This window comes from Bombina bombina, chromosome 1 (genome assembly GCF_027579735.1).
Source record: "Bombina bombina isolate aBomBom1 chromosome 1, aBomBom1.pri, whole genome shotgun sequence".
NCBI lineage: Eukaryota > Metazoa > Chordata > Amphibia > Anura > Bombinatoridae > Bombina > Bombina bombina.
In genome coordinates this window covers 956,517,062-956,541,205 of record NC_069499.1, presented here as the reverse complement: position 1 = coordinate 956,541,205, position 24,144 = coordinate 956,517,062, and the positions used below count along the sequence as shown (strand labels likewise).

At 40.7% G+C, this 24,144-nt stretch overlaps 1 protein-coding gene across 1 annotated transcript in view; it reads right to left on the bottom strand.

The window, feature by feature from the left end:
• Positions 1-24,144, bottom strand: part of GNAS (GNAS complex locus) — a 1,129,774-nt gene that overhangs the window by 799,880 nt on the left and 305,750 nt on the right. The gene's annotated exons all lie outside the window — the stretch shown is intronic.

The following is a 24,144-nucleotide window of genomic DNA, read 5'->3' as shown; positions in this document are numbered from 1 at the left end:
CTTATCCTGATGGAAAATCAGAAAAGGAAATTCACAAGAAAAAGCAGATAATTCAGAAACTCTTCTAGCAGAATAGATGGCCAAAAGGAACAACACTTTCCAAGAAAGTAGTTTAATGTCCAAATAATGCATAGGCTCAAAAGGAGGAGCTTGTAAGGCCTTTAAAACCAAATTAAGACTCCAAGGAGGAGAGACTGATTTAATGACAGGCTTGATGCGGAACAAAGCCTGTACAAAACAGTGAATATCAGGAAGCTTAGCATTCTTTCTGTGAAATAAAACAGAAAGAGCAGAGATTTATCCCGTTAAGGAACTTGCAGACAAACCTTTATCCAAACCATCCTGAAGAAACTGTAAAATTCTAGGAATTCTAAAAGAATGCCAGGAGAATTTATGAGAACACCACCATGAAATTTGTCTTCCAAACTCAATAATAAATCTTCCTAGAAACAGATTTATGAGCCTTTAACATAGTATTAATCACTGAGTCAGAGAAACCTCTATGACTAAGCACTAGGCGTTCAATTTCCATACCTTCAAATTTAATGATTTGAGATCCTGATGGAAAAACGGACCTTGAGACAGAAGGTCTAGCCTTAATGGAAGTGGCCAAGGTTGGCAGCTGGACATCCGAACAAGATCCGCATACCAAAACCTGTGAGGCCATGCTGGAGCTACCAGCAACAAAAACATTTGTTCCATGATGATTTTGGAAATCACTTTTGGAAGAAGAACTAGAGGCGGGAAGATATAAGCAGGTTGGTAACACCAAGGAACTGCTAATGCATCCACTGCTTCCACCTGAGGATCCCTGGACAGGTACCTGGGAAGTTTCTTGTTTAGATGGGAAGCCATCAGATCTATTTCTGGAAGACCCCACAGAACCGCAGATATTAGACAGGAGCTGGATTCCGCCCAAGCAAGTATCCAAGATACTTCTTTCATGGCTTGGGGACTGCGAGTCCCATCCTGATGATTGACATATGCCACAGTTGTGATATTGTCTGTCTGAAAACAAATGAACGGTTCTCTGTTCAACAGAGGCCACACCTGAAGAGCCCTGAAGATAGCACAGAGTTCTAAAATATTGATTGGTAACCTCACCTCTTGAGGTTTCCAAACCCCTTGTGCTGTCAGAGATCCCCAGACAGCTCCCCAACCTGAAAGACTTGCATCTGTTGTGATCACAATCCAGGTTGGACGAACAAAAGAGGCCCCTTGAACTATACGATGGTGATCTAACCACCAAGTCAGAGAGAGTCGAACATTGGGATTTAAGGATATTGCGATATCTTTGTATGCTGAACCAATGGTGCAGGGATACTACAAAGCTGGGGAATTCTCATATGAAATAGAGCAAAGGGGATCGCGTCCAATGCTGCAGTCATGAGACCTAAAACTTCCATGCACATAGCTACTGAAGGGAATGACTGATATTGAAGGTTCCAACAAGCTGAAACCAATTTTAATCGTCTCTTGTCTGTTAGAGACAGAGTCATGGACACTGAATCTATCTGGAAACCTAAAAAGATGACCCTTGTCTGAGGAATCAAAGACATTTTTGATAAATTGATCCTCCAACCATGTCTTGAAGAAACAACACTAGTTGATTTGTGTGAGATTCTGCAGAATGTAAAGACTGAGCTAGTACCAAGATATCGTCCAAATAAGGAAATACAGAAATACCCCGTTCTCTGATTACAGAGAGTAGGGCACCGAGATCCTTTGAAAAGATTATTAAGCCAAACGGAAAAGCGACAAATTGGTAACGCTTGTCTAGAAAAGAGAATCTCTGAAATTAATAATGGTCTGGATGAATCGGAATATGAAGATAAGCATCCTGTAAGTCTATTGTGGACATACAATGCCCTTGCTGAACAAAAGGCAGAATAGTCCCTTTTATAGTCACCATTTTGAAAGTTGGCACTCTTACATAACGATTCAAAAATTTAGATCCAGAACTGGTCTGAAAGAATTTTCTTTCTTTGGGACAATGAATAGATTTGAATTAAACCCCAGACCCTGTTCCTGAAACGGAACTGGTATGATTACCCCTGAAAGCTCCAGGTTGAAACACACTTCAGAAAAGCTTGAGCTTTTACTGGATTTACTGAGATGCGTGAGAGAAAAAAACCTTCTCACAGGAGGTCTTACTCTGAATCCTATTCGGTACCCTTGAGAGACAATACTTTCAATCCAATGATTTTGGACAGAATCTGCCCAAATGTTTTGGAAGAATCTTAATCTGCCCCTACCAGCTGAGCTGGAATAAGGGCTGCACCTTCATGCAGACTTGGGGGCTGGCTTTGGTTTCTTAAACGGTTTGGATTCACTTTAACTTGAAGAAGGTTTCCAATTGGAACTAGATTCTTTGGGGAAAGGATTAGGTTTCTGTTCCTTATTTCGTTGAAAGGAACAAAAGCAGTTAGAAGCTTTAGATTTACCCTTAGGTCTTTTATCCTGAGGCAAAAAAACTCCCTCCCCCCCAGTGACAGTTGAAATAATCGAATCCAACTGAGAACCAAATAACTTATTACCTTGGAAAGAAAAGATAGTAATCTAGACTTAGATACCATGTCTGCATTCCAATATTTAAGCCACAAAGCTCTTCTAGCTAAAATAGCTAAAGACATAGATTTAACAATTTTTATAATATCAAAAATGGCATCACAAATAAAATGATTAGCATGTTGAAGCAAGCGAACAATGCTAGACAAATCAGGATCCGTTTCCTGTTGCGCTAAACTTTCCAACCAAAAAGTTGATGCAGCTGCAACATCAGCCATAGAAATGGCAGGCCTGAGGAGATAACCAGAATATAAATAAGCTTTCCTTAGATAAGATTCAAGTTTCCTATCTAAAGGGTCTTTAAAAGAAGTCCCATCATCCATAGGAATAGTAGTATGTTTAGCAAGAGTAGAAATAGCCCCATCAACTTTGGGGATCTTTTACCAAAACTCCAATCTGACTTCTGGCAAAGGATACAATTTTTTTAAACCTTGACGAAGGAATAAAAGAAGTACCAGGCCTATTCCATTCCTTAAAAATCATATCAGAAATAGCATCAGGAACTGGAAAAACCTCAGGAGTAACCACAGGAGGTTTATAAACAGAAATTAAACGTTTACTAGTTTTACTATCAAGAGGACTAGTTTCCTCAATATCCAATGTAATTAACATTTCTTTTAACAAGGAACAAATATACTCCATTTTACATAAATAAGTAGATTTGTCAGAGTCAATATCTGAGGAAGGATCTTCTGAATCAGATAGATCCTCGTCAGATGAGGATAATTCAGTATGTTGTCGGTCATTAAAAATGTAATCAACTTTATGAGAAGTTTTAAAAAGACCTTTTACGCTTATTAGAAGGTGGAATGGCAGACAAAGCCTTCTGAATCGCATCAGAAATCAAATCTTTCATATTCACAGGTATATCTTGTACATTAGATTTTGAGGGAACAACAGGCATAGTACTATTACTGATGGACACATTCTCTGCATGTAAAAGCTTATCATGACAACTATTACATACCCCAGCTGGAGATATAATCTCCACAAATTTACAACAAATGCACTTAGCTTTGGTAGAACTGTTATAAGGCAGCAGGGTTCCAACAGTGGTTTCTGAGACAGGATCATATTGGGATATCTTGCTGATGTAAGAGAAAAAACAACATATAAAGCAAAATTATCAATTTCAGCCAAAAAAATTCTCGCACCAAGAATGATGCGATAAACTTCCACATTTTGCACCCTCGCAAGCCTAATTTTGCCCGCAAAATTTAAAGCGAAAACAAAGTGCCAAACCATAGCTGAGAGTGTCTTAAGTAATGAAAACATACTTACCAAAAGACACCCATCCACATATAGCAGATAGCCAAACCAGTACTGAAACAGTTATGGAATATGAGAGTATATCGTCGATCTGAAAAAGGGAGTTAGGAGATGAATCTCTACGACCGATAACAGAGAACCTATGAAATAGATCTCCCGTGAGGAAAACCATTGCATTCAATAGGTGATACTCCCTTCACAACCCTCTGACATTCGCTGCACTCTGAGAGGAATCGGGCTTCAAAATGCTGAGAAGTGCATATCAACGTAGAATCTAAGCACAAACTTACTTCACCACCTCCATAGGAGGCAAAGCTTGTAAAACTGAATTGTGGGTGTGGTGAGGGGTGTATTTATAGGCATTTTGAGGTTTGGGAAACTTTGCCCCTCCTGGTAGGATTGTATATCCCATACATCACTAGCTCATGGACTCTTGCCAATTACACGAAAGAAATGCAAGTCTGTCAAAAGAACTGAAATAAGCGGGCAGTTTGCAGAGGCTTAGATACAAGGTAATTACAGAGGTAAAACATGTATTATTATAACTGCGTTGGTTATGCAAAACTGGGGAATGAATGGGTAATTAAGGGATTATCTATCTTTTTAAACAGCAAAAATTCTGATGTTGACTGTACCTTTAATGCGCTCTGGAGAGTGCACTAACCTGATCCTTTTCTTACCAGAGCATTGGCTGCGCTAACAGGAGGCTTAGCATGCTCGGCTCACAGGACCTGCACTAATGTTAAGGCATGTCCTGGGATCCGAGACGTTAAGCCTGCTGTTAGTGTTTCCGGGGCTCTGGCAAGAAGATGATTGGTTTAGTGCACTCTCCAGAGCGCATTAGGGTTAGTATTCTAGATACAGGTGAACGTCTCACCTGTAGGTTTGAATATTTTCACTTTTTTTTTAACCAAAGGCAAATGTAAATGTAAATGTTTAAAGGGACAGTCAAGTTAAAAAAAAAACATTTCATGATTCAAATAGGGCATGCCATTTTAAACAACTTTCCAATTTACTTTAATCACCTATTTTGCTTTGTTCTCTTGATATCCTTAGTTGAAAGCTAAGCCTACAAGGTTCATATGCTAATTTCTTAGACTTTGAAGGCTGCCTCTAATCTAAATGCATTTTTACAGTTTTTCACCACTAGAGGGCGTTAGTTCATGTCTTTCATATAGATAACATTGAGCTCATGCAGGTGAATTTACCGAGGAGTGAGCACTGATTGGCTAAAATGCAAGTCTGTCAAAAGAACTGAAATAAGGGGCAGTCTGCAGAGGCTTAGATACAAGGTAATTACAGAGATAAAACATATATTATAACTGTTCTGGTTATGCAAAACTGGGGAATGGGCAATAAAGGGATTATCTTTTAAAACAACAAAAATTCTGGTGTTGACTGTTCCTTTAAATAAAATTTAGTATTCATTTAGTTTTAATCAAAACGATTACCAAATAGTGCAGCCTACGAATATTTGGAGAAACTAATTTCCCTGAATAGTATTGGTACAAATATTTCAGACAAACCGAAAATTTCTTGGCTGCACAAGTCTAATATTATGTTGTAATCCGGTGCCATAAATGTGATTAAATGTGTATAAACTAGAATGTCACCTTTAATTGACACAAGGCCCGTGCCTTGATAGAGACACTGTTTTCCATCACTCTCTGTGTTGACATATTGATGCACCATATCTATATAAAATAAAATTCTCCCAAGTAGAACTTAGAATCTATTTACGACAGGATGTCTTTTTTCCGAAGAAGGATTTGCCTGTGTGTATCCTTAAAAACAAACTAAATAATTAGCACACAGAGAAAAAATTAACCCAATGATACCACATACTTGCACGGCCCTATTTTTATGCTTGGTCTGAAAGTATTTGAATATACAACAATTTTTTTGCAAAGTGACTAAAATGTGTGCATACTTTATTCCTGATTGTAGTCAAACTTGAAAGTGTTGTATGAGAGTGTGTGTTATTACCTGTACAACACACACACACACCCTCATACAACACACACACACCCTGATATACCACAAACACACCACACACAAGTTGCAACCCAGTAAACATGGTGCTGAAAACCAGTAATGTTTCCCGACCCGTTGTTTGAAGAACCCTGTACTAGGGTTTAATAGCTATATGAAGCTGAGATATGGCTGGGGTTGGCACATAACCAGTATTTTAACAATTTGGATGTTTTTTGTTTTAGGTTTTTGTTGAATTTTTTTAATTTTCTGAAAACATACAAGAAAATTATTTAATTGTTTACCACTTTGTAGACTTTGATCTCCCTAGTCTGTATACATTATAAATCCTCTTGTAGCCAAAGTAGTAAAAGTCCAGTTTATAAGGCCATCTTTAGAAACAAGTATTTGTGTAATCAAACTAAGAGTCCATATATTAAAGGGACAGTCAACACCAGCATTTTTGTTGTTATAAAAGAGAGATAATCCCTTAATTACACATTACCTAGTTTTGCATAACCAACGCAGTTATAATAATACACGTTTTACCCCTGAGGTTACCTTGTATCTAAGCCTATGCAGACTGCCCCCTTATTTCAGTTTTTTTTGACAGTCTTGCATTTTAGCCAATCAGTACTCACTCCTCTGTAAATTCACGTGCATGAGCTCCATGTTATCTATATGATAACACATGAACTAACGCCCTCTAGTGGTGGCAAACTGTCAATGCAGAGTTGGCCTTCATGGTCTAAGAAATCAGCAAATGAACCTCCTAGGTTTAGTTTTCAACTAAGAATACCAAGAGAAAAAAGCAAAATTAGTGATAAAAGTAAATTGGAAAGTTGTTTAAAAGTACATGCCCTATTTGAATCATGAAAGTTTTTTTTGGACTTGACTATCCCTTTAATAATATCCCAGTATTCATCATACAACCGCATACAATTAGACTTGAGTCAGCTCCAAATGTATCAATCATATATACACAACGAGAAATGTTGTATATGGTTACAAAAATAAGAATAGAAAGAACAGGTTAAATTAAAAAAAACAAAAAAACAAAATTATGCTTACCTAATAATTTAATTTCCTTCAGTATGAGGAGAGTCAACGGCATCATTCCTTACTGTTGTGAAAAACTGAACCTGGCCACCAGGAGGAGGCAAGGACACCACAGCCAAAGGCTTAAATACTCCCCCTACTTCCCGCATATCCCAGTCATTCTGCCAAGGGAACAACCAACAGTAGGAAAAATATCAGGGTATAAATGGTGCCAGAAGAGAATCACTGATGCCTGTTCCTGCTTGATGCGGGCCACTACACAAGGGAGAAGTGGTAACGGTGGAAAAATGTAGATTAGATTGAACCTCCAAGGCACTGCTAATGCATCTGTTAGCCCTGCCTGAGGATCCCTGGACTGCGACCCATATCTGGGCAGCTTGGAATTGAGCCGGGATGCCATGAGATCTATCTCCGGTGTGACTGTCCCCTATCTGTTGCAAATCCCTGCAAACACCTCGGGATGGAGAGACCATTCCCTGAAAGAAAGGATTGTCTGCTGAGGAAATTCGCATCCCAGTTGTCCACACCCGGAATGTGGATTGCTGACAGCGAGCAGTTGTGGGCCTCCTCCCACTCCAGAATACAAGATACTTCCCTCATTGCTAGGGAGCTCCTCGCCCCCCCTGATGGTTGATGTAAGCCACCGAAGTTATGTTGTCTGATTGGAATCTGATACACTGGGATGAACCCAGAAGAGGACAAGCCTTCAGAGCATTGAAGATCGCTCGAAGTTCCAAAATGTTAATCAGGAGGAGGGATTCTTCTCGAGCCCACAGGCCCTGTGCCTTCCTGGCACCCCAAACAGCTCCCCATCCCGAGAGACTTGCGTCCTTAGTCACAATCTCCAAGTATGGTCTCAAGAAAGATGTCCCTTAGGACAGGTGATCTTGACAGAGCCACCAGGAGAGCAATTCTCTCGACCGGTTGTCCAGAGAAATCTTTTGAGACAGATCTGAATGATCGCCGTTCCACTGTCTCAGCATGCACAGCTGAAGTGGTCTGAGATGGAATCTGGCAAAAGGAATGATGGCCATGCTGGACACCATGAGACCAATCGCCTCCATAAACCGAGTTACAGAGAGTCTTAAGGAGGTCTGGAGGGCAAGACAAGCGGAAGTTAGCTTGAAACGTCTCTGGTCTGTAAGAAATATCTTCATGGATAGAGAGTCTATTATAGTACCCAGGAATTTCACCCTGGTACTGGGCATAAGAGAACTCTTTTCTAAGTTTATCTTCCATCCATGAGATCGAAGAAGAGATAGAAGGGCTTTTGAATGGTCCTCTGCCAGACGACAGGATGGTGCTTGAACCAGAATTTCGTCCAAGTATGGCACTACTGCTATGCCTCTGGTTCTGGCCACTGCTAAGCAGAGCCCCTAGAACCTTCGTAAAAACTCTTGGAGCAGTAGTTAGACCAAACGGAAGTACAATAAACTGGAAGTGCTGGTCCAGGAACGCAAATCTTAGGAACTTGAAGTGTTCCTTGTGTATTGGAAGGTGAAGGTAAGCATCCTTCAGATCTATCGTGGTAATGAACTGTCCTTCCTGAAGTAAGGGAAGGATGGACCTTATATTCTCCATCTTGAATGAGGGGACAAATAGGAATTTGTTTAAGCACTTTAGGTCCAGAATCGGGCGGAAAGTTCCCTCCTTCTTTGGGACCACAAAAAGGTTTGAATAGTATCTCAGACCTCTTTCTGTAAGAGGTACTGGGACAATGACTCCCAGGAAGGAGAGATCCCTCACACACCCCTGAAAGGCTTCTCTCTTTTCTGGCCTTGAAGACAGGTTTGACAAGAGGAATCTGTCCCTGAGTGGATGAGACTTGAAACCTATCCTGTATCCCTGAGCGATAACCTCCAGGACCCAAACCAAGCATCCAAAAAGAACAACAATCTGCCCCCTACGTGATCCAGAGCCGGATCGGGGGCCATCCCTTCATGCCGACTGTCTTGGTGGACTTCTTGATCTGCTTGGATTTATTCCAGGACTGAGGTGGACAGCTCAGTGGTATCAAACATTTTAACTTTCTTTGACATTATTATTTTATCAAGGCATGTGGAACATAATTGAGCAGGTGGGTATACTGTGGCTTCCTAACAATATAGACAGGTATTTTTAGGTAAAGAGGGAGTACCCTCTAACGCATCAGATTCCTCCATAGCTTGCGCTTATAAAGCAGACTATAGATAATAAGATAAAATCGGCACCTTTATACCCCCAATGGCCAAATAGAGAAACGACTTCTTCAGGAAAGAGGAAATCAGTGTAACCACACCCGGTTACACGGTGCACAATGCAGTACCGCCCCTGCTATAGGAAAAAAGCGCGCCAAGCCTTTCAGGCTGCGCAGCTTCCAAAAACTAAAGTAAAACCTGTACGTTCCAACATCTGCCTGAACCCATCTCACAGCATAATCATAATAAAATAAAATTATGTGATTAATCCCCCCTGTTCAATAATCCCCCTCCGGAGATATTAACCCTTGATTCCAAACAGATAAAAGGAGCCACACTGGGACCCTGTCTTTTTGCGTTATCATATGTGTATAAAAAATGAAACGATCTTACTGGAATCTATGCCGTGGAACAGAAACACAGCCTCTCAAGTTTGACAGTCTTGTAGCATCGCTCCTGACATGGACTTAAGTGATGGAAGCAGGAAGTGAAACTTGTTAACACTGATTGCTTAGGAGCTGTTAATACGAGTCTGGATAGGTTCACAGAAAGACTCTCCCTGCATCTCCAGGCTCTAGCATTCGTCAATGCTCTCACTGAGAGGCTGACAAGGTTACTTAAAACTCCAGTCCCATTTTGAAGGGTAGATACCCTTTATAAGGAACTACTCCGAATCTTCTGACACTCTGCCAACCTCCTGTGACAAAAGACAAAGAATGACTGGGATATGAGGGGAGTAGGGGGAGTATTTAAGCCTTTGGCTGGGGTGTCTTTGCCTCCTCCTGGTGTTCAGGTTTAGTATTTCCCAACAGTAAGGAATGATGCCACGGATTCTCCTCATATTAAGAAGGAAACAGTTACTCAGTATTACCACTGCCATAAATATGGGGACATGCACACCTTTGCCCAAGAGCCATCATACCCTCATATTAAGTACTCTAAAACACCAGTCGCTTCTTCTCCTCCAACAAAATCAATCTTTCCCAAACAGCTGAAAATATCCTCTTTATTGCTTAAATAATTTGCAGCTAGTTATGAAATTTGGAGATTAATACTTTATTTTATTATTTTATGAGTTTAAAATGTGGACAAAATGAATTCTGGAATTTAGCAATACAGGTACATACTGCAGTGCAAATTAGCACTATTAATTTATTAGCAGATCTATTATGTCCTTCAACTGGGAGGTGCAATAGAACTTCTTGTTGTGAAAGGGTAACATTCTGTCCTAAAACCTCACTAATGAGGGACAAGGTTTTCCTCCATATAGTACTAAATTGTGGGCATATCCGCTACAAATAGTAATAAGTACCAAGTTCTCCACAGTTCCTATAACAAACTGACCTTGATGTGTCACCTATATGATGTAACCTTGCAGGGCACATGTACCATCTATAAACCTATTGTATTATTGTTTTCTTTGAGATTAGCACTACAGGTAAAAGTGCCCCCTTTATGTAGATTGGTAACCCAATCGGTTAAAGTTGAATAAGGTAAGTCTTCCTTACCATTTATCTATAATTTTAAGTTTTTGAGGACAACAAGATAAACTGAATGTAGGATAGAACACATTCAGACAAGTAATTCAAAATAAGTTGTTGCAGAGCCACCACCCATTTTTTTCACATCTGGTATCCGTGGATATCAATTGTAGACAATGAAACCAAGAATGCTGGGAGCAAGGAGGTAATTCCTTATATTTATTATATGTAAGGATGTAATTACCCCTTGAAACATCCACAATTCTGTAAAGACCTTTGTCAAGCCAAATATGTCTTTTAATTGCTGATCCAGTAACAATTAAAAGGGGTAGCAACCCAAGGAAATAGAACCTATTAGTAGTATAGTCCCAAAGTCTGTTGCTGTGTGAAATCGTCAAATACATTTTCCAGCCAGGATGTCTATGATCTCACGAAGACAAGAGTAGGTGACAATTGATTCTATGCCAACCATACTACTCTCTAGCTGCGCCCTGCAATTTCATCCTCCCTGTTATGCAACGATGCAATTTGTGCCATCCTAGCTGAGTAATAATATGATTGGAGGTTAGGCACCCCCAATCCCCCCCATAGTTCTCTTATTTATTTTGGATGGAATTTTTAAGGTTTGGATAAATGTAAGTAATAATGAATAACTATAGAAATAAAAGATCTTATATGATGAAATGTCTTCTAAATGTGTAGTATGATAATTCACCATCAGTCCTATAAACTTTAGATAATAAGTTATACTACCTAATTATTTATGCCAATTAGTATAGCCCATATTTATTTCCCAGAGAGGTGCTTATCATGGTCATGGCTCTTTGAGCCTGCTTTGCAGATAGGTGCTGCATTTTTCATATGTTAAATTGATGGTAAATCCTAGTGTTTGTAAATTGTTTACCAGTGGAACAAATAAAGGGGACTTTCAGTCATTTGTCTGAAACGTTCGCCGCACTGAACTCCTCAGGCAGCCCACGGCAGAACGCTATTTTGTTGTGTTTTAATTTATTTAAAACTCAGGAGAATAAAAATAACTTTTGTAGTTGAAGAAAATGTTTAAATTTGTTTCTCACATCTGAAATCACTAATCTATATATATGATAACTTAAAGGGACATTATACACTCATTTTTTCTTTGCATAAATGTTTTGTAGATGATCTATTTATATAGCCCATAAAGTTTTTTTTTTAAATAAATGTATAGTTTTGCTTATTTTTAAATAACATTGCTCTGATTTTCAGACTCCTAACCAAGCCCCAAAGTTTTATGTGAATACTGTCAGCTACCTTCTCCAGCTTGCTCCTGTTTGTGTAAAGGGTCTTTTCATATGCAAAAGAAGGGGGAGGGGGGAAGTGTCTTATTTGCCACTTGCAGTGGGCTTTCCAGCTACCTTTTCAACAGAGCCAAAGTGACAGCTTCTAAGTAAGTTTTTAAACAATTTTATACTGGATTTTTATATCAGTGTCTGTGCATCTTATTCTTTATAGTAGTGTCTATTACATGCAGTTATATGAAAATGAGTGTATACTGTCCCTTTAATGATGGAATTACTTGTAATAAGCCTTCTAAAGTCCTGAAATTCCGCCTCTGCAGAGTGTCTATTCTCTCAAGGTCTCCAGCCATTTTAAAAAAGCAGGATCAGAATGCACAGCTCAGCCTGAGATCTGGTCATTTTGTTCAAGAACAGTAGTGTACTACTGGGAGCTAGTTGAACAAATTTGGTGAGCCAATGACAAGAGGCATATATGCACCGCACCATCACCAATCACCCGCAAGCTCCCAGTAGTGCATTGCTGCTCCTGAGCCTACTTAGACTATTTTCTTCTTTAAACAATTTCCTTTCTTCACTATGTGTTTAACCCCTGCAAAAGCACATGTATCATATGGGTTTTCATACCTTTCTAAAAACACATCAACTCTAATTTGATAATTACATTGAGTATTTTTAAAATTATTATCATCACCCTGCTGCCAAAAAAAGTCTTGGATTTTAACAGACATAGTATTCAGTTATGTATGACGGGCCACAGATTATTGTCTAAAAAAAGGACAAAATTAAACAAACATGGTGTCGTCCTTCCCAGAAGTCATATGAAAATAAAAAAAATGCACATTTTAACATTATATGGCTAATCAACACAGGATAGTTATACGGTACTAGTGTAGACATTTCACATTATGCTTTATTTTAGATTTTTCTTGCATAGACATTTTAGGCATGTTGAATGACAGACATTGCCTAACATAGTTTAACCATCCCTTTCTGTTAAGTTAATTGTTTATTTTACAGATGTGCATGTAAGCACAAATTACACAGGAATTTTTTTTTTATCCACAGCTAGATTTTTATACTGCTCGTGTTAATTTGACCTAGGAGCTTACAGTTAAATGTGACATGCACTGAACCATTAGCAAGCCTTGTATGACTGACCACACCTTACTGATACAATTACTGCAATTGAAAGATCAATATTCTCCTGAAAGGCCTTGGACTGTATCTAAAGAAACAAAGGACACAAGCCCCCATTTAAACCCCACCCAATTCACATTCTTATAATCCTGCACATCGTTTTTAGAGCAGGGATGTCAACCTGTTTAACGAAGAATCAATATCAGTACAAACAAATAGTAAATACCATTTTTACCAGACTTATAAAATAGAAAACTGACTTGTGCTGCACTGTCTTATCAAATAAAGAAATATTGACCCATACAGATCTGTGCTGGCTTACAAACCTAGAGATAACACATAAATTATGCTTACCTGATAATTCCATTTCCATCTGTGGGAGGAAAGTCCACTGCTTCATTCATTACTTGTGGGAATTTAGAACCTGGCCACCAGGAGGAGGCAAATACACCCCAGCCAAAGGCTTAAATACCTCCCTCACTCCCCTCATCCCCCAGTCATTCTGCCAAGGGAACAAGGAACAATAGGAGAAATATCAGGGTATTAATAGTGCCAGAAGAATAAAACTAAATTTAGGTTTGCCCACCGGAGAAACGGGCGGGAGCAGTGGACTCTCCTCCCACAGAAATGAAATTATGAGGTAAGCATAATTTATGTTTTCCATCTTAATGGGAGGAGAGTTCAATGCTTCATTTATTAATTGTGGGAACAAATACCCAAGCTCTAGAGGACACTGAATGAAAAAAACGGGAGGGCAAAAGGAGGTGGACCCTAAACTGAGGGCATCACAGCCTGCAGAACCTTTCTCCCAAAAGCTGCTTCCGCCAAAGCAAAAACATCAAAGTATGTAAAGAAGACCAAGTGGCCGACTTGCAAATCTGCTCCATAGAGTCCTCATTCTTAAAGGTCCAAGTAGAGGCCACAGCTCTAGTTGAGTAAGTGGTAATCCTCTGAGGAGGCTTATGTCCCACTGTCTCATAGGCCAGACGGATCATGCTCCTCAACCAGAAAGACAGTGAAGTAGAAGAGGCCCTCTGCTCCTTGCACTTCCCTGAAAACCCAACAAATAAAGACGAAGTCTGTCTGAACTCCTTCGTGGCCTGAAGATAAAACTTCAGAGCCCCGAACTACATCCAAATTATGAAGCAACCTTTCCTTTGACGAAGAAGGGAAGGAACTACTATTTCCTGATTGATGTTACGTTTCGACACCAACTTGGGAAAAGCCCCAATCCAGTTTGAAGAAAAGCCTTATCAGCTTGCAAAACCACGTAAGGAGTCTCACATTGCAAGGCCGCCAACCCAGACACTCTGCGAGCCAATGCAATAGCCAATAGGAATAGAACCTTCCAGGAAATAAAAAAAAAATTATGATCTTTTATTGAGGTTTTGCAAAAAGATAAGGCATACAAGAAATGGTGTATATCGTAAATGACAACAGTTCATCATAGGTTACAATACAATGCAATATGTAAAAGAAAAACCGACAAACATAAGAAGTTTTAAAATATTAACTGAAACCTCCATTTTATATATACAATAGTTTTTCACAAATGACTAGTTAGCTGGCCACTCTTGGACCCTTTGATATTAGAAGAAAAAATTGCTGGGATACGGTAGTCATGTCGGAGACCCTATTGGGCCCAATGACACGTTAAAGATAGTTTTTCAGCAGGTAAGCACTGCTTGAGATGAAGTAGTCACATATGGACCGTAGGTGGACAACATCCAATATATGATGATATGAAATAATATGATATAGGATGTGGGGGGAGGGAGGTTATCATATGAGGGAGGAAAGTTTACCTGATATGGGAAGAGCAACTGTAGTGGGATTGGATGGTGATAAGGCTAAAATACATGGGCTAATCATAGAAGAGCATACCAATCATAAAGAGCTTTTCCATGGGAGATGAGAGCTACACGTGATGTCACAAAATATGAATAATATAGTGTTGTTTTATAAATAGGGTAGGTCACTAACTCCAGAGGTCTCTATGGGTTTATAGCAATGTTAGTAAAGCACTAAACTTTTATGTAACTGTAGATTTAAGCTGTCAGCCTTAAAATATATAGGTATCCATCTCCTATTAAATAACAGTATTTGAGAAGTAGAGGTGGCTTTCAAAAGGAGCATCACATTTATAATCGATTCCTACTAACAAACTTTCACAATTTATATGCTATATAAGAAGGAACCCCTGACAAATAAGTAGCTTAGAAGGTAAGATTTGAACAGTATTTGTAAAATAGGTTCAGCGATGGGTTATCAAGAGACAATGGTCTAACCTCTAATATACTTGTATATCCTTGACTAATGAGCAACCTTTGTACAGATATTATTGACAGGTGGAATAGTGACATATGTATATTTAACCGCTTATTTAGATGGGGTTTGCCAGGAATTGTGCTGCTGACCCCCACCATCCCAATTCATGGACAAACTTAGCTATTTGCCATAAAAAGTAAAGCAAAATAATAATAATGAATATACTATACACTATCTACAATGTATTCCACTGTCGTCAGTATGAAAGGAGCTAGAGTAAGGTGGATAGCCTAATAGTATTGCTACTTTAAAGGGATAGTATAGTCAAAATTAAACTTTTATGATTCAGATAGAGGATGCAATTTTAAGCAATTTTCTAGTTTACTCATATTATCAATTTTCCTTCGTTCTCTTGATATCTTTATTTTAAAAAGCTGGAATGTAAGCTTAGAAGCCAGCCCATTTTTGGTTCAGCATCTGGATAGCGCTTGCTGATTAGTGTCTAAATGTAGCCATCCAATCAGCAAGCACTATCCAGGTGCTGAACCAAAAATGGACTGGCTCCTCCAGCTTTTTTAAATAAAGATATCAAGAGAACAAAGAAAAATTGATAATAGGAGTAAATTAGAAAGTTGCTTAAAATTACATGCTCTGTCTGAATCATGGACGTTTATTTTTGACTAGACTATCCCTTTAAGTTAGAACTAGGATGAGTACCTATATGTAGGATTTACTATCCTGAAACCATCATGCTTATCAACACGTGACCCTCCAGTTGTATAGCCTGAGAGGATGACTCAGAACAGATTATAAATTTGTTAAAGGTAAGTCAATAGGTCCTCAATACACAAACGTGCAATTTCAGTCTCAACCATAGAGTCTAATAGTAACCCTCAAACCCTGGAGTTTAGACACATAAATAAAACAGACATAACACAATGAACCCTGGCAACTTTAAAAGAAACATGCTACTTAACATTAGGGGTGTGTTAACATTATGAGCAAATGTGAAGATAGAAGTGTCTCTAGTCCAATAGAGACTACAAGGGTTTATATAAATTTCAGCTGATTCCTACTTCTGGTGTAAGCCTAAAGAGAGCTAATAACAACCGGCTATGTGCTTTATGAGTAAGATTGGTATGGCAACATATTAACAGGTATATAACATTACACAGTTAGTCCCTAGTGGAAGGTAGAGATAAATGAGTCCGATAGTGTGTCCATCATTTCCAGCTACCCGACTTGACCATGCTGGGAGTATATGCAGGAAGTCTGCACCTCTTTCTCATTAATGGCGTCCCCTCCAGGGTCCCATTCACCAGGCTGACACGTCTTGCAACGTCAATGTCCCCAATAGTGTAACCGCTGTTCCCTTGTGGAGCATCACGCTAGCAAGCCAGAAGTGTTCTGATGCCAGGGAGGCACTCCTCATGCTGATCGCAGGGGTGACAGAAATTTGCGGGGAGAAAATCTTAGGCTTAAGATGCTGTGTAGTAGTTGGTCGCTCAAGAGTCAGTGACACATGTGAATTATCTACCGTGCATTCAGACCCTGTCGGAAGCGTCGGTCCGTTCTGCTCCCTGGTGATGACAACAGTGAGGTTTGTCTGCTTAGGATCGTGAGCGCAAAGGGCAGCGTTCCCTACATATATCTCAGACACTTGGGGATAGATGCACTGCTTATGTGTAACGATTGAAGTAATTCACAGCACTTACCCATGTTGTGCTCGACATCCTTTAATAGGGCTTTGATGGCTGTGGTGAGTATACTGCCATCCATGCTGAGGTGATGGTAAATCCACAAAAATTGCAGCGTAAGATGAGCTACTCAGGGTCGAGAGATAATAGTGTGACTGGACTAATAAAATGGCATTTTCCTCATGTTCCCCACGGCGAGCTCTACAAGCATAGAAGGTGAAACGTATCACTAGCCCAACCACTTTTACTGTTATCATTGCTTCATGTGATACACTTATCAATCCACCACCACTCTACTAAAAGTCGGCTGTTTTGAGCGGTCAGAAATGCCTAATTATTATGGATATAGCCAGAGCTGATGAATTGTGCGACCCCTCTGATGCAGAGCTAGCTCCGCCCCCCTCCAGGAAAGAATTTTAATGTCAAGAGAATGCATAGGCTGAAACGGAGCCCTCTGTAAAACCTTAAGAACCAAGTTTAAGCTCCAAGGAGGAGCAAAATTTCTAAAGACAGGTCTGATCCTAGACAGAGCCTGAACAAAGGACTGAATGTCCGGAAGCTCCGCTAGCTTCTTGTGTAACAGTACAGATAAAGCCGAAATATGTCCCTTTAAGGAATTGGCGGCAAGACCCTTATCCAGACCGTCCTGAATCCTGGATACCCTAACCTTATGCCATGGATATCCATGTTCCTCACACCAGGACAAGTAGGTCCTCCACACCTTATGATAGATTAGACGAGTGACCGGTTTCCTGGCCTGAATGAGAGTATCAATCACTCTCTCCAAAAACCCTCTGTGACGAACCAAGGTTATCCAACCCTGCACCAGTCACTTATTTGGCACAGAAAGGGTTTTCAACCCCCTTTTCTGTCACCTATAGCTCAAATGCTGCCACCACTTAAAAATTTTTAAAGGGAAAATCTTAAGGAAAACCCCAGACTTTACACATTAACTCTAGAACTACAATTTAGCAGAAAATAACCTAAAATTATACAGTTCTAATATTCCAGTCTCTTTCAGTAAAGTGGTTCAATTATTAGACAAAGGCCAAACTTAATAAAGGAATTATTTATTATGCCAAAAATATTATGCACAATGCATTAATAATAAAAAGTTGTTACAAATAAAATTACACACGCAAACAGTGTTTTAAAATAAAAAGGAGAAAAACAGAATTGAATACTTTACTAGTTTCAAGATCTGCGCCAGGGGAATGGCAAGAAAATGATGGCTCCTTACTTCTGTACAGCAGCTCCCCTTGTAAGAATGACAATCTTATTGTTAAAAAATAAGATTCTTAAACCTACTTCTCAGAGATCATGTTGCTTAACCACACCCTCCGGGGCGGGCTAAGAAACCCCACTGTCTTTACAAACTTCAATAGACTAAATTTCTTGCCTGAATTTATACAATCCTTTATCATTCCTGATAGGTAAGAAATTTCTATATTTACATATTTAGAACCTCTTAGTTTTATTGGGAGAACCAGTTTGATATCAAATATGCCATAGGTTGTCATATTTACCTGCCGTTAAGGTTATAACACTTTTAACCCACATATGTACATAATATACCAATGTCCTGTCAGTGACCTGGTCAGTTTTTGTAATGAAGGGCCTGTTTTGCATCATGCATTCTATTGACAGCTTAAGCCATCAACTTTATCCTGTGTATCTCTGTGACTAAGAGCTTCAGTGATTTTATGACTCAATGCATACACACTAGCATTTGGTGGCTAGTTAGAGGGTTCTGGCACTTCAAAGAAAATACAAACACAATTCTTCTTGAAAACAAATAACTGTTTTGAGTGCAAGCTGCACAAAGTTAACTCCTTAGGAGCTGAATCCTGAGATATTTGTGACACCCTCTCTTCGCTAAAACTAGGCATTCAATCACACGCAGTCAGCCTCAGAGAATCGAGATTTTGGTGTAGAAAGGGACCCTGAGACAGCAGATTTCTGCGACAGGGTAACTTCCATGGAGGAGATGATGACATCCCCAACAGATCCGCAAACCATGTCCTCTGCGGCCACGATAAAGCAATCAGAATAGCCGAAGCTTGCTCCTGCTTGATGCAGGCCACTACACGAGGAAGAAGAGGCAACGGTGAAAAAATTTAAAGTAAGTTGAACTCCCAGGGCACCGCTAAGGCATCTATCAGCTCTGCCTGGGGATCACTGGACCTGGAAATTGAGTCTGGACACCATGAGGTCTATCTCTGCGTCCCCATCTGTTGCATATCTCCGCGAACACCTTGGGATGGAGAGACCATTCCCCTGGATGAAAGGATTGTCTGCTGAGAAAATCTGCTTCCCAATTGTCCACACCCGGAATGTGGATCGCTGAGAGCGAACAATTGTGAATCTCTGCCCATTTCAGGATCAGAGATACCTCCCTCATAGCTAGGGAGCTGCTCGTTCCCCCCTGATGGTTTATGTAAGCCACCGATGTGATGTTGTCCAACTGTAATCTGATGAATCAGGATGGCCCCATGGGGGGCCAAGCCTTCAGAGCGTTGAATATCTCTCATAGTTCCAGTTTATTTATTGGTAGGCTTGATTCCTCTTGAGTCCATCTGCCCTGTGCCTTTCTGGCACCCCAAACAGCTCCCCATCCTGATAGACTTGCGTTTGTGGTCACAATCTCCCAGGATGGTCTCAAGAAGGATGTCACCTGGGACAGTTGTCCAGCTGTCCCAGACAGATCCACCAATCCCTCGTTCGGTTGTCCAGAGATATCTGTTGGGATAGATCTGAGTGATCGCCGTTCCATTGTCTCAACATGCACAACTGAAGAGGTCTGAGATGGAACCTGGCGTATGGAATGACATCTATGTTGGTTACCATGAGCCCAATCACCTCCATACACCTAGCCACAGATGTCCTTGAGAAGGTCTGAAGGGCAAGACAGTGGGACGCAATCTTGCAATGTCTATGATCTGTCAAAATATCTTCATGGCTGAAGAATCTATTATCGTACCCAGGAATTACACCCTGTTGCTGGGGACCAGGGAACTCTATCCTTCGTTTATCTGCCATCTGTGGGATAGGAGGAGAGCCCTTGAGTGATCCTCCGTGAGACTGCAGGACGGAGCCTGGACCAGGATATCGTCCAGATAAGGAGCCACTGCAATATCTCTGGCTCTCGCTACCGCGAGCACGCTCTCAGAACCTTCGTAAAGACTCTTGTGGCAGTCGCCAGACCAAACAGTAAGGCCACAAACTGGAAGTGCTGGTCCAGAAATGCAAATCTTAGAAACCTGAAGTGATCCAAGTGGATTGGTACCTGAAGGTAAGCATCCTTCAAGTCTATTGTCATCATGAATTGCCCCTCTTGAACTAGGGGCAAAATCGACCTGATCGTCTCCTTTTTGAACAATGGAACTGACAGAAACTTGTTTGGCACTTTAGGTCCAAAATTGAGCAAAACGTGCCCTTCCTCCTTTGGGACCACGAAAAGGTTTGAATAATACTCCAGATCTCTTTCTGCTAGAGGGACTGGGACGATTACTCAGAGAGAGAAGAGATCCCTCATGCACCCTAGGAAGGCATCTCTCTTCTCTGGACTTGATGATGTTTGACAGGAGGAACCTGCCTCTGGGCAGATGAGTCTTGAACCATATCCTGTAACCCTGGGCTACAACCCCCAGAACCCAAGGGTCCTGTCAGGGTGCCAGGAATCAGACTGAGACGAGAAGTGCAAAAATAATCACACCTTTATTAATAGCAAAAAATAATAAAATGTCCACAAGTCAAATAACAAGTAAGGAATTAAAACCAGAACTGGTAGTCAGACAAGCCGAGTCAGGAGCCAAAACGAGTAGTCAGATGAGCCAGAATCAGGAACAAGGAGAACAGCAGAGTCAGGAACAAGCCAGTGTAATGTCTGTAGTGGGATTAGTAGGTAAGTGTCCGTAAACAGGGGAAACTCAGACTTGTGCAGAGAGGAGTAGCGAGCTCCGTGATGGCGGCAGTATTGAGAGTGAGCCGCGCTGGGCGTGTGACGTCACAGTGGCCGAGGTTCCGGTCTAGAGCTGCAGATCCCTGCACAGCGGTGCAGACTGAAAACTGAGGATTAGCGATGACAGAGAACTCCTTAGAGACAGGATGTCAGGTGCAGCTTGATCCGATTTCAGGGAAACAATACCAAGCATAGAATAGAAGGAAATACTGGTATTTAAAGGGACAGCCTGAGGAGGTGATTGGGTAATCAGTGAAGTGAATTTGGATATGGAAGGAATCATGACAGGATACCCCCTCCAAGGAGCAGCACCGATGCTCAAAGGCGAGGACGATCAGGGTACCTCTGATGAAAGAGAGAAATTAACCTGGGAGCAGAGACATTAGTGGCAGGCTCCCAAGAGTTATGTTCAACAGAGTAGTCCTTCCATTTGATGAGATATTGAAGAACACCCCTCACCAGCCTACTGTCCAAGATATCCTCAACCTCGTACTCCATGTTCGGATCTATAGAGATAGGTGGTAAAGTAGTGACCATATCCTTATCACGTACATAGCGGTAAGGCTTTAGTAGAGATACGTGAAAAGTGGGGTGAATTCTCAGGGTGGTAGGTAGAGTGAGGCGAACAGCATTGGAATTGATTATTCTCTGTATAGGAAAGGGTCCAATGAAGAGAGGGGTAAGCTTCCTAGAGGGGGTAGACAAGCGGAGATTCTTTGTTGAAAGCCAGACAAGGTCTCCTACAGAGTATGAAGGTGGAGGAGTGCGTCTTCGATCGTAATACCTTTTCTGTATATCCTTTGATTCTTCTATCGCCTGTTTGACAATAGCGAAGTTCGAATTAATACTGGAAGTTAGATCAGAAATGTGGGGATGGTCAGGAACGAGATCAGGTAGGTACTGGAATGTCGGGTGGAATCCATAATTGATGAAAAAAGGAGTTTGTTTAGTGGTGGAGTGCACAGTGTTATTGAAGACGAATTCTGCAAAATGTAACTGTTGGGACCATGAATGTTGAGAAGTATGACAATAAGTACGTAAGAACTGCTCAACCCATTGATTGCATCGCTCAGTTTGTCCATTTGTCTGTGGATGGTAAGAGGAGGATAAGGATTTGTCTATAGAAAACTGTTTACAGAATGCAGACCACAAAGCACTGGTGAACTGGGAGCCACGATCGGTTAGAATCTTCCGGGGTAAACCGTGGAGTTTAATCACATTGGTCAGTAATAGTTGTATAGTCTCAGCGGCTGATGGAAGTTTATGATAAGGTATCAGATGCAGCATTTTACTAAAAAGGTCAACCACGACAAGAATAGTAGTGTTCTTATCGGATTTTGGTAAATCAACAATGTAATCCAAGGCAATCTCTTGCCACGGTTTATCCGGGGTAGGTGTGGACAGTAGCAGTCCAAAAGGTGGTCTCTTAGAACGTTTAGATATTGTACAGGAAGAACAGGTGTTGATGAACTGAGTAGCATCAGATAACATGGTGGGCCACCAGTAAGATCTCTGTAGTAGCTCCTTGGTCTTTTTGACTCCACAATGTCCTCCAAGAGGTGATTCATGTGCTGAAGTGAGTAGTTGGGCTCGAAGAGATAGGGGAATGTAATATTTTTTTCCATAGTGATATACTCCATCATTATCCTTTGATAGGAGATGTAGAGGTTTAGAGCAATCTTTGGTTTGTTCGGTACGTAGTAAAGGGAGCGAATCAATGAAGAAGAGGAGAAAATTCTCATCTGGAATTACTTGCTGATGTGAAAGTTGTCTTAATGGAGTGGAGGGTAGTCGAGAGAGAGCATCTGCTTTTCTATTCTTGCTTGCGGGCCGGTAGGTGATGAGGAAATTGAAACGGGAAAAGAAGAGATTCCATCGCACTTGGCGAGCAGAGAGTGTTCTGGTGGTCTTTAAGAACTGGAGATTTCTATGATCTGTATAGACTATTGTAGGTGTTGTAGCTCCTTCGAGTAAATGCCTCCATTGTTCGAAAGCAGCCTTTATGGCGAGAAGTTCTTTTTCTCCTACGGGGTAATGTCTCTCTGCAGTAGTCAAGGTCCGGGAATAAAATGCAACCGGGTGTAGAGGTTGATTGAGAGTCTCCCTTTGGGAGAGAATGGCTCCGAGAGCGGAATCGGATGCATCTACTTCGAGTACGAAAGGGAGTTAAGTATTGGGGTATCTCAGAATAGGAGCAGTTGTGAAACTAGTTTTCAATTTATTAAAAGCAATATGAGCTTCATTAGTCCAGACGTACTTTATGTTTTGTTTTGTAAGATTAATGAGGGGTTTTGCCAAAGATGAGTAATTTTTTATAAATTTCCGATAGAAATTGGCGAACCCTAGGAAACTTTGTACTTGTTTCCTAGTAGAGGGGGTAGGCCAATCTAATACCGTTTTGATCTTGTTGTCATCCATGCGGATACCTTCGTTGGATATGATGTATCCCAGAAAAGGAATGCTGGTTGCGTGGAAAATACATTTTTCGGCTTTCACATACAAAGAGTTGCTTCTGAGGCGCGTGAGAACTTGGCGAACATGGAATTTATGTTCTGAGAGGTTTTTTGAAAATATGAGGATGTCATCCAGATATATTACGACATATAGGTCAAGAATATCCTTGAAAATATCATTGATCAGGTGCTGGAAGGTGGCAGGGGCATTACAGAGGCCGAATGGCATGACAACATATTCGTATAACCCGTAACGGGTACGAAATGTCGTCAGCCATTCGTCTCCTGCCCGCATCCTGATCAGATTGTACGCCCCCCTAAGATCAAGTTTAGTGAAGATCTTAGAGCCCACTAACCGTTCGATTAACTCCGGGATAAGTGGTAGGGGGGTAGCGGTTTTTTACGGTTATTTTGTTCAGTTGCCTATAATCCACTATAGGTCTTAGAGATCCATCTTTATTTTTCACAAAGAAAATACCTGCAGCAGCAGGTGAAGTGGATGGCCTAATAAAGCCTTTTTTGATGTTCTCATCTATGTATGTTCTGAGGTGCAGTAATTCCGGTTTGGACAGAGGAAAGATATGCCCACAGGGTATGACTGCTCCAGGTAAAAGGTCTATGGGGCAGTCATATGGCCTGTGTGGAGGGAGTGTCTCAGATTGCGTTTTACTGAACACATCAGTGAAGTCCGCGTAATCCATAGGCACGTTAGACTGTAAGCCTTCTGATGGAGGCTGAAGGAGTAAATGGGGAAAACAGGTTGTTTTACAATACTGAGATTTAAACTGAAGAGAGAGAGAAGCCCAAGAAATCAGAGGATCATGTT